We start from the raw sequence: 9,161 nt of genomic DNA on the forward strand, positions 1-9,161 counted from the left end.
CACGGCCCTGGGACAACTATAGAGAAGGCTCACCTCTGAATTGCCACCAGGTGAACTGGTGGCACCCTCAGATGAACCTCCTTTGATGATCTTAATAGGCCATGGGGTTCTCATTTATTTGCAAAATAGGTGCAGTTCCTTATGTTAAGAGGTTTAAACATACTGGCTGACACCCTAACACTGCATGCATGCACCAAACTTGTGGGGACGTTCTTGTACATGAGCACAATTATTTTGGAGCTCTTCCTGCACACTGGAAGCATTTTATTAGCGCAGAAACAACATGTCCCCTAAGGTCAGGGACATGTTTCTGCTCTAACAGGGCACTTCCAGAGCAAAGAGAGAGTTACAAAATAATTGCACTCTTGCACAAGGGTGCCTATGCTTTAGAAGTGCAGGGACTAGGGCTAACTCTGTATGCACTCTGGTGTTCAGAGCACACATGCAGCATTTGTCAGGATGTCCGCCACTGTTGTTGTTGTTGTTGTTATTATTATTATTACCCTCCTAACTAAGCAAAGAGACACCTTTTAAAGTGGTGATTATCTTATATTTCGTGGGCGGGAGCAACTGTCCGCATCCAGCCCCAGCACAGCATCCCTCCATTGGCTGTTGCTGGTATCTAACATGCTTCTTTTTAGGATTGTGATTGTGAGCCCCCTTTGGGGACAAGGATTCATCTTATTTATGGGTTTATTTTTCAATGTAAACCACTCTGTGAACTTGAAGAGTGGTATATAAATATTCATAGTAGTACTTTAAACAAAACAGCCAGTTTTGCATGCCAGCAAGCCCCACCACACTTTAGGAATGAAACACATGAGTTGTCTGGTCCTTTTTAATGAATCCTAATCAGATCTGACCTTAAACGTTCTCCAAGTGCAGAGGCAGCTGCTTATGTCCCTGGCCACAGAAGGTACGGGGGGGGGAGCTTTTAATTCCCCGAGGGTCTACTGCCACATGCCAAGTTGATGTTCTTACTAGTGGCTATAGCAACTGATGCCACTGATTTGGCCATGACCAGAGATTTCTTCAAGTCAGTCATGCTTGCTCTTATTTGGAAATAAAAGGATTGCAGGAGAGAAATGCCAGCATCTTTGTATCATCCTTAAGTAGCATTTGTACCACAAATGCAACTTGCAGGTAGTAAATTATGAGGAGGGCAAAGGGTGAACTCAGTGAGTGTAGAAGAATGCCATATGAAGTTGGCCCAATAAAATGGGAGGAAATGAAGCATAATCATATAAATACACTGTATGTATAAACAAATACATATAAATACAAAAAGTATATAGCAATAATTATATGAATGGTGGTAACTAGATATACAACACCACAAAATTAAAACACACACACACACACTGAGAAGATGTAGCAGCATAGATATCTCATACAAACAGAAATCTCATTACAAAACATTTTTCTCTCTCACATAGAAATCTCATCACAAATTCAATAATCCTATCTGCTGTGGGTTCTTGAACTTTTCACAGCTGTTCTGAACCCAGTTCCAGGGCATGGTTTGAAGGCACAGAATGCAGTAACCTTATTTAAGCTAAGCAGGTCTCAATCTGGTCAATACTTGGGTGGGAAACCATCTGAGAGGCCCATAGGATATCTGCCTTGAGTTCTGTACAAAGAAAAGTGGGATATAAATTAACTAAAATACATATACCTAAATACCAGAAAGCCCTTCATGATGATTAGGAATAATTAGAAAGGAGTTCATTGCCTTCATAGGGACATAATTCCTAGTCCCCAAAACTGGCCAATTCATTTCACACCAGTCAGTTTAGCCTGGCCTACTATTCTCACATCTCAATCTATACTGCATATACTTTGGATGTTAAACTGTAGGATCTTGCTAACCCATACTGGTGATGGTGGTGGGCTTACCAGATAGGAAAAAGAGGAAACTAGATAAATCTAATAAATAATTGGATCCAATAAACTAAGATTATTTCCTTGGCAATTAGTGTTTTGGGGTGACAGAGGCACAAATGGGAAACCTATGGAATATTACAAGGCATCATAACCAAGTAGTTTCTGAGATCATTCCTGATGCAGGGCTTCTTCAGTAAATATGATGACAATAGCTATTATGTCATAAATTGACATCCTGTGTACTTCCAGTCTGTTATCTGGGGATTCTGATCTAATCTTGATCATCACTAATGCAGTGTAAATCCAATGCACTGGGTGAAAATCTAGCTACACAAAAGTGGATTTTTGGACATAATCAAAGCCTTTCATTTTAATGTATTTGCAATATATTTGATTTAAAGTGCATTCTAGTTTTATGTGAGCTATTCTTCACTAGCTGCTTAAGTGTATTAAAGTACTTTTGAATTGCCTTCTTTGGGTCTGCTCTCCTGATTCTGCTAAAGCTGGGGAACTGTGACGTCTGGCAAGAAACCATCCCCAGTGACTAGGTACGGCTTTCCCCTCCCTTTGAAATCCTGTATGCTTTACAACTAGAGAATTTTTTGTGTGTCAATGTATATATTGAGCACAATATACAGGAAAAAACAGCTAAGGAAAGGCAAAGGCACAAAGAAGACAAACTAAAAGTTAGAAGGCAGGTTTTGGTTTACTTACACGTGCACCATCAGGCTTTCAGTTATTCCAACCTTGATCATTACAATGGCGGCTCAAAGCTCCTGAACACCAAGACTGCTGTTCTCTTCCTCACTCAAACCCAGCTCCACCAGTGGCCTGTTTCCTCCCATTTTAAAACTGATCCCCAGTCACACCTGATCCTTCTGGCCCAGGCATCATCCACCATGCAAGACGATCAGAGGCAGATCAGATGGTTCCTCCTCGTTCCTGCCTATTGCAACTGGTAAAAGAATATATTTCAAGCATAGCAGTAATACCAGACTTTTTAAACACAAGCCACACCATTTTCTACTATATATGCCCCCCACATTCACCTCAGGTTTATATTCATAAAGCTGCTAAGTGTGAGAAGAAGAGTATTACACAGCTGCCCCTGCAATGTTTCCTTCCGTTGTTTTACTTTCTGTACTCCTCATCCAGCTTCTCATTGGGTCCCCCTAGCCCAGCAAATGTTTCAGAAAAAAATCACAACACAAATAGAGGCTGCCAGTCCTTTCCAGTTATATCCAGCCCCTCATATCAGCTCTGACACATCTCACTGTAAGTTTTAAGCCGTTTATACCTCCTCCTCCTCCTCCTCTTTACTTCTTGCTGTTCCAACAATTTCAAAGTGCTATAATCTTTCTTTACTGAAGTTTTCAATGTCACTAGTCTTCACATTTTTTACAATTCAGATCTGCATTTTACCTCAACTTACACTTTGGGACCCACTTTTAATTTTGTATCCAATATGTCAGATTCTTCCCTTGATGTTTCTCTCTCTCTCTCTCTCTCTCAACCCCATCTCTACCCTTCTCTCTCTTATTTTGAGAGAAGGAAAAAATTCTAAAGAGAAAAGTAAGATTATGGTGGTGCCCTTAGAATAGGCCACTTTGGGTCCAGTTGCAATCCAGCTGTGGGTCAGGCCCACAGGTTGAAAACCAATGCTCTAAAAAGTGCCAGTTAGGTAAACTAAGCTACTAGTTCAGGAATAGACAACTTTGGCTCTCCAGTTGTTGCTGAACTACAATTCCCATCATCCCCAGGCCACAATAAATGGTGTTATATAAAAACCACAATTTATATATGGCATATAAATATTAATAGTAGTAGTAGCAGCAGCAGCTGGAAAGCCTAGATTGCCAACCCCAGTTCTATTTTAAATAAGAAGAGGCCCAGTCAGACTGTAAAAGCAACTCAAGCAGTCATTAAAAACAAGGCAAGAATATTTTTGTGGGCTAAAAACAGACTTAACCCAGACAAGATGGAAATGGTCAATAAGAAAACTGATCTGGGACTGACTTTACAGTCTGTTTTGGATGGGGTGGTAGTACTCTCCTTGAAGGAGCATGTGCACAGTCTGGGTGGCAGCTGTGGCCAGGGTGCTTTCTTTTATTTATGCATCATTTCTGTAACAAATTAATAATCTGCCTTTCCTGAACAAAGTCACCCCAAAGTTGCCTTTGCACAGCTTTTGGCTGGTATTTCAGTAGTAACCATTCCTGGAGAAGGCCAATTTGGCTCAGCGACGGAGCCAGCTGAATGACAGTCTGTGTTCTGCCCCGCCCAGTGGCCCTGCCAGTGACACCCCGTGCGCATGACATCACATGCACGGGGGCATGGCTTGGGCACCAGAGAGCCCTGAGCGAGCTTTCTCAGCTCAGGGCCCTCAGCTGAGAAAGCTGCCTGAAAGCATTAATTTCAACACTGCCTGAAAGCATTAATTTCTCTTCCTCTCCCTCTCTTGCAGGAGAGGAAGGGAAAGAAACATTGTCAGATAGCAAGTGCTGCCTGGAAATGAGAGGGGGGGCAGGGGCAGGCCTTCTGGCAATCAGGCCACGCCCTCTTTGCACATGACATCATGCACAACTGGGGCTCCAGCAGCCCTTTTCATTGGCGGCCCGAGTTCTTTGAACCCGTTTGCTCAATAGTGGCTCCTCCCCTGATTTGGCCACAGTCACACATTACTTGATCACATCATGGTTAGACGATTGCAATGCTCTTTATGTGGGGCTGCCTTTGCTGAGTGGTGAGAAATAGTCCAGTGGAGATATTCACAAAGATATTCACCAGGATCTCTTACAGTGCCACAGAGACGTCAGGCACAGCTCTGAGTGCACACAAATAGAGAACTGCACCAAGCATCCATGGAGCTATCATAAAGCATCTACCTTTTAATCATGTGATGCAGCCATTTGAGGCAGCAAAGCATCTCTGCTATTACTACTCATATATCACTTTTCAACAAAAGTTCTCAAAAGCAGTTTACATAGAAAAATAAATAAATAATAAATAAAGATGGTTCCCTGGTCCCAGGAGGATTTACAATCTAAAATGAAACATAAGGTAGGCATCAGCAACAGTCAGTGGAAGGATGCTGTGCTGGGATTGGATAGGGACAGTTGCTCTCCCCCTATTTAATAGAAGAGATCCAAAATCTTAGGTGCTGCTTTGCTCAGTTAGCAGAGGTGACTTAGAGTAGCCCTGAGCCAGAACTCCTTTCAAGAGCTCTGCAGATTCAGATATGGGAGGAGCTGTACTGGCTATCCCCACAGGCCGTACCGTTGAGCTAGCAGCGCTCTCTCCCCAAACAAGTATTGTAGGCGTGAGGCCCGATTATGATGGGCTCGGCGATTGAAACTTTGACAAACGCAGCAGGCCTCTACTCTGTGTCCTTCTCCTAAATACAATAGGCACTTTGAGTATCTTTTGAGCGTGGGTAGTTTGGCTGTGCACAAGGTACAGCGTTTAAACGAGACCTTACTCACCATAAACCACTGGGAGATAAGGGGATGGTGGGGGGGCATACCGAGAAAACTAAAAATGCGAGAGGACAGAAGGCAGAACAAACAAAGGGTAAATAAACACAAGTACTTTCCTTGGACAAACAATTAACTAAGAATTTATCTTCTCTCTCTCTCTCTCTCTCTTGAGCCGAGGCTCAAGACAATGTGGACTCTGTGGCAACTGGCAAAAAACTGAAGGGATTGAGTGGGACAGCCTCAATATGGATACAAAAGGGGCAGGGATACCACCAAAAATCTCTCTCCTCAGACTTTTGAAAATTCCTGGACTGGTCTCTGCTCAGGTGCAAATCCCATATGTGTGATGAACAGAGAACATGATGAAGAATGTAATTTTACATTTAAAAGATCAAATCAGAGCTTCTTAGCAAAGGTTTGGGTAGACTGAATTGTGTGCTGCAAATAAAATAAAGTTAAATTTTACAGAGCAGAACAAAAAAAACCCCTTGTTGATTAGTGTTAAAAAGCAAAGAATATTAATATTTTTCCTTTTAACATATACCTTTAAGTGAGGCAAGAATACATGCCATACTTATTAGCTTTACATTGGTGAGGACAGAAGGTATCTGTTCAGGATTTTCAGGATATAAAATGTAATAATAAGGAGAAGGAGAAGGAGAAGAAGAAGGGAGTTACTGCTTTGACAGGTACTGCTTTTATTTTCTTAGAGCCTTGGCAACTGGCAAGGGTCTTAGGAAACCTAATTCCAACAGTTACTTCACAAATCAAATAGAAGCCATTAATTTGATGTGGCTCCCTCAAGGCAGCAAATGCTGCATTTACACATACATATCATTCTGCATATCTGCCTGAGCTACCTCAAGTTCAAATCTTTAATCTGCCACAATGCAGGAAGACACCTGGGGATGCAATACTGGTATTCCATGGCCCTTTGGCATGGGGGAATTTATATTCTCCCTCCCCTCTGAAACCAGAGAAAGCCCAGCAGATCTAGCTGTCCAACTCTTCTGCCTGTTCAGATAGAATAGGCTGTAGCCTAGAGCTCCACATGCCTTGCCAGACTCCTCTTATTCTGCTCTTGCAATAGCATTTCAGTGATAGGGCAACAGGTCCTACCACAATGACACTTCAGTAGGTCTGACCTAAGGATGACTGAGCCAATGAAACAGCATCTTCTCCCAGCTTCTTTAGGTCACATCCAGTGACTGCAGAAGGTTGGAGGTAGAAAGCCAAGGTGGGGGGAGAGAATAATGGGGGCTATGTGCCTTTAAGAAGTGCCTGGCTGTCCTGGTGTCTGTGGTGCAGTGAGGCAGGGAATGCGCTGCTGATACTAACCAAGTTTGCCAGCCATGCTTTTCTCATGGCTCCCACACAATGGCCTGTTTCTTGCCCACCTGCCGATAATGCTTAATTAGGCGAGGAGTTGATTAATTTGAGGTAATTGACAGCTAATTACAGTCCTGAGGGCTCATTAATTTGACGTCTTGTCTCAGTGAATTGGCTGAAGGGGGTCAGGTGATATACAATCTCCCTCTCCTCTCTTCACCGTGCTCCTGCCTACTTGTTATGCTTGAGCACAGTGGAACTGGTGGAATTCACCTGCATGCATGCACTGCAAGAGAACACTCCAGAGGAGAAGGAAAGCTTTTTGCAGGGTTGAGTAGAACTTCATGGGACACACAGAGATGCAAACCGAGGGTGGGATGTAGCACACGTAGTCACAGAGATAATTATTTCTCTGCATTGTGCTGAATTCATTGACCAAGTTCTTAATCACTATGGAGATTAGAAGAATATATTTATGTACTTGTGGAAAGAAGGCTGTACCTGAGGTTTGAATGAAGCAGAGAGAATATCTTCAACAGCCAGTCAGCACTGTGGAACAAAATTGATTCCTTCTAACCCAAACTAGATTAGAAGGAAGCCAGCAAGAACACGTCATAAATTAATAAGCAAATACATATGCACATAACAGACTGGTACACTGAAGATCACCTCTGGGTAGCGCTTCTTCAGATGAATAAACACGTGTAATATCTTCCGCACTAACAGATGTGAGGCTGGTAGTGTCACTCAGCAATATTAGTTTGTGAATCTACTAAGATATAGATGAGGTGACTATGGTGTGTGTAGCTTTTATACATTGCTTAGTTATAACAGGCACTTACTGTAATAAAAATTTTCCCTTTAAATTCAGTTCCTTCTTGGAAATGGACTGGAGCAGTCCCTTATACAGTCTCTAAAAGTTTGATAGGGAAAAACTGCATTAAATATAGCAAAAAAGGTGATGGGACTCGGCACTATGGTATCACTACTACATATTAGTGGATTGTATGGTCTGGCCTTCTGGACAACAAACTCAAGAAGCCCATCTAGGTCAATTTTCTCCCTCTGAAGTTGTAATAACCAATGTTGGATTCCAGAGAAACTATTAAACTCACACTGCCTTATATTATATTGCCCTTTTACCTGGCAATATAATCCCACAGAAGTGCTTCATTTGGTCCTTGTTCTCTAAATAGGATTGCAGTAGCTTCAGGCTCAGAATTGCAAAGTTATCCCATTGTATCCTGCCCATCTCATTGCAGTTTTTCATCTGCCATTCATGACATCTCTTGAAAAGGGTGATTTTAAAATTTTGTTCAAGTCTGGCATCACATTAAGTTGGTTTGCATGGTCTTATTTCTGGAATGATTATATTAATATGAACACGACAAATATTTATATAGCGCTTTTCAACAAAAGTTCTCAAAGCGGTTTACATACAGAAATAAATAAAATGGCTCCCTGTCCCCAAAGGTCTCACAATCTAAAAAGAAAAACAAAAAACCAACAACCATAAGATAGACACCAGCAACAGCCACTGGAGGGATGCTGTGCTGGGGCTGAATAGGGCCAGTTGCTCTCCCTCTGCTCAATAAAGAGAATCACCACTTTAAAAAGGTGCCTCTTTGCTCAGTTAGCTGGGAGGCAAGAGCATGGAAAAATATATCACATACCTGCCAACATGTCCCTATATTCCCATTCACCTGAATGGGAAAATAGGGACATGTTGGCAGGTATGATATCAGAATTAGTTCTCTGCAGATTTCCCCCCAGAAAGAAATGAATTCTGAGCAGATACTCATCCAGCCTTCTAGTGAGGGCAAACCCATCTTCCCACCAGTCTCCCACTGAACAATGGAAAGAAACCTAATCACTATATGTCACAAGGAGAGGAAAGGGATTCAAGCAAGTGACCAAAGCCACATGTTCTAGGAAAGGGCAAAAGACAAACAAAAATGTTCACCAGTTAATCGAGTTTGAATTAATTCTTCAAAACAGGTGATTCAAACTCAATCAAAAGACAATTTCCCAGGCCAAAAAATTAACTGTAGCCATTGTATTGTTTTAAATTCTGTGGGGCCTTCTCACAAACAAGTGTGAGGGCAGCCAGGCGGACAGCGGAGGAAGCCTTGGAAAGCTTACCTCCCCTGCAGACGACCATCTTATTGGTGCTGGGCATGTGGATTATGCGCCAAGACACTCCACCGCTGCCCCAGGCATGCGTCGTCCCAGCCTCCAGAAATCCCACAATGCACAGCGCCAGTGTGCAGTGCATTGTGGGGATCCCCCAGCCATGGGCGGGCACCTGTCAGTGTTTCAGCGCAGGCTGAAAGCAGCTGCCGTTGACACACAGTCAGGTAAACAGTGTTAAGGGAGCACTGGTTCCCTTAATCTCATTTAAGAGGTGGGCTCCCTAGGTGGGTTTGCTACTGAGGTGCTGATAGGAGCCAGTCGACTCCCGGAGGTTTGGCC

General features: G+C 42.7%; 1 long non-coding RNA gene across 2 annotated transcripts; it reads right to left on the bottom strand.

Annotated features, from left to right (window-relative positions):
• Positions 1-1,239: 1,239 nt before the first annotated feature.
• On the bottom strand, positions 1,240-8,902 carry LOC128341146 (uncharacterized). 2 transcript variants are annotated; one of them, XR_008314231.1, is made up of 3 exons: positions 8,832-8,902; positions 2,599-2,839; positions 1,240-1,630 (listed from the first exon to the last, which is right to left on the bottom strand). It is a non-coding gene; the product is annotated as an uncharacterized LOC128341146 (long non-coding RNA). The 2 variants fall into 2 exon arrangements; XR_008314232.1 differs by lacking the exon at positions 8,832-8,902 and adding an exon at positions 6,699-6,741.
• Positions 8,903-9,161: the final 259 nt, after the last annotated feature.

The sequence above is a fragment of the Hemicordylus capensis genome, chromosome 1, assembly GCF_027244095.1.
Source record: "Hemicordylus capensis ecotype Gifberg chromosome 1, rHemCap1.1.pri, whole genome shotgun sequence".
NCBI lineage: Eukaryota > Metazoa > Chordata > Lepidosauria > Squamata > Cordylidae > Hemicordylus > Hemicordylus capensis.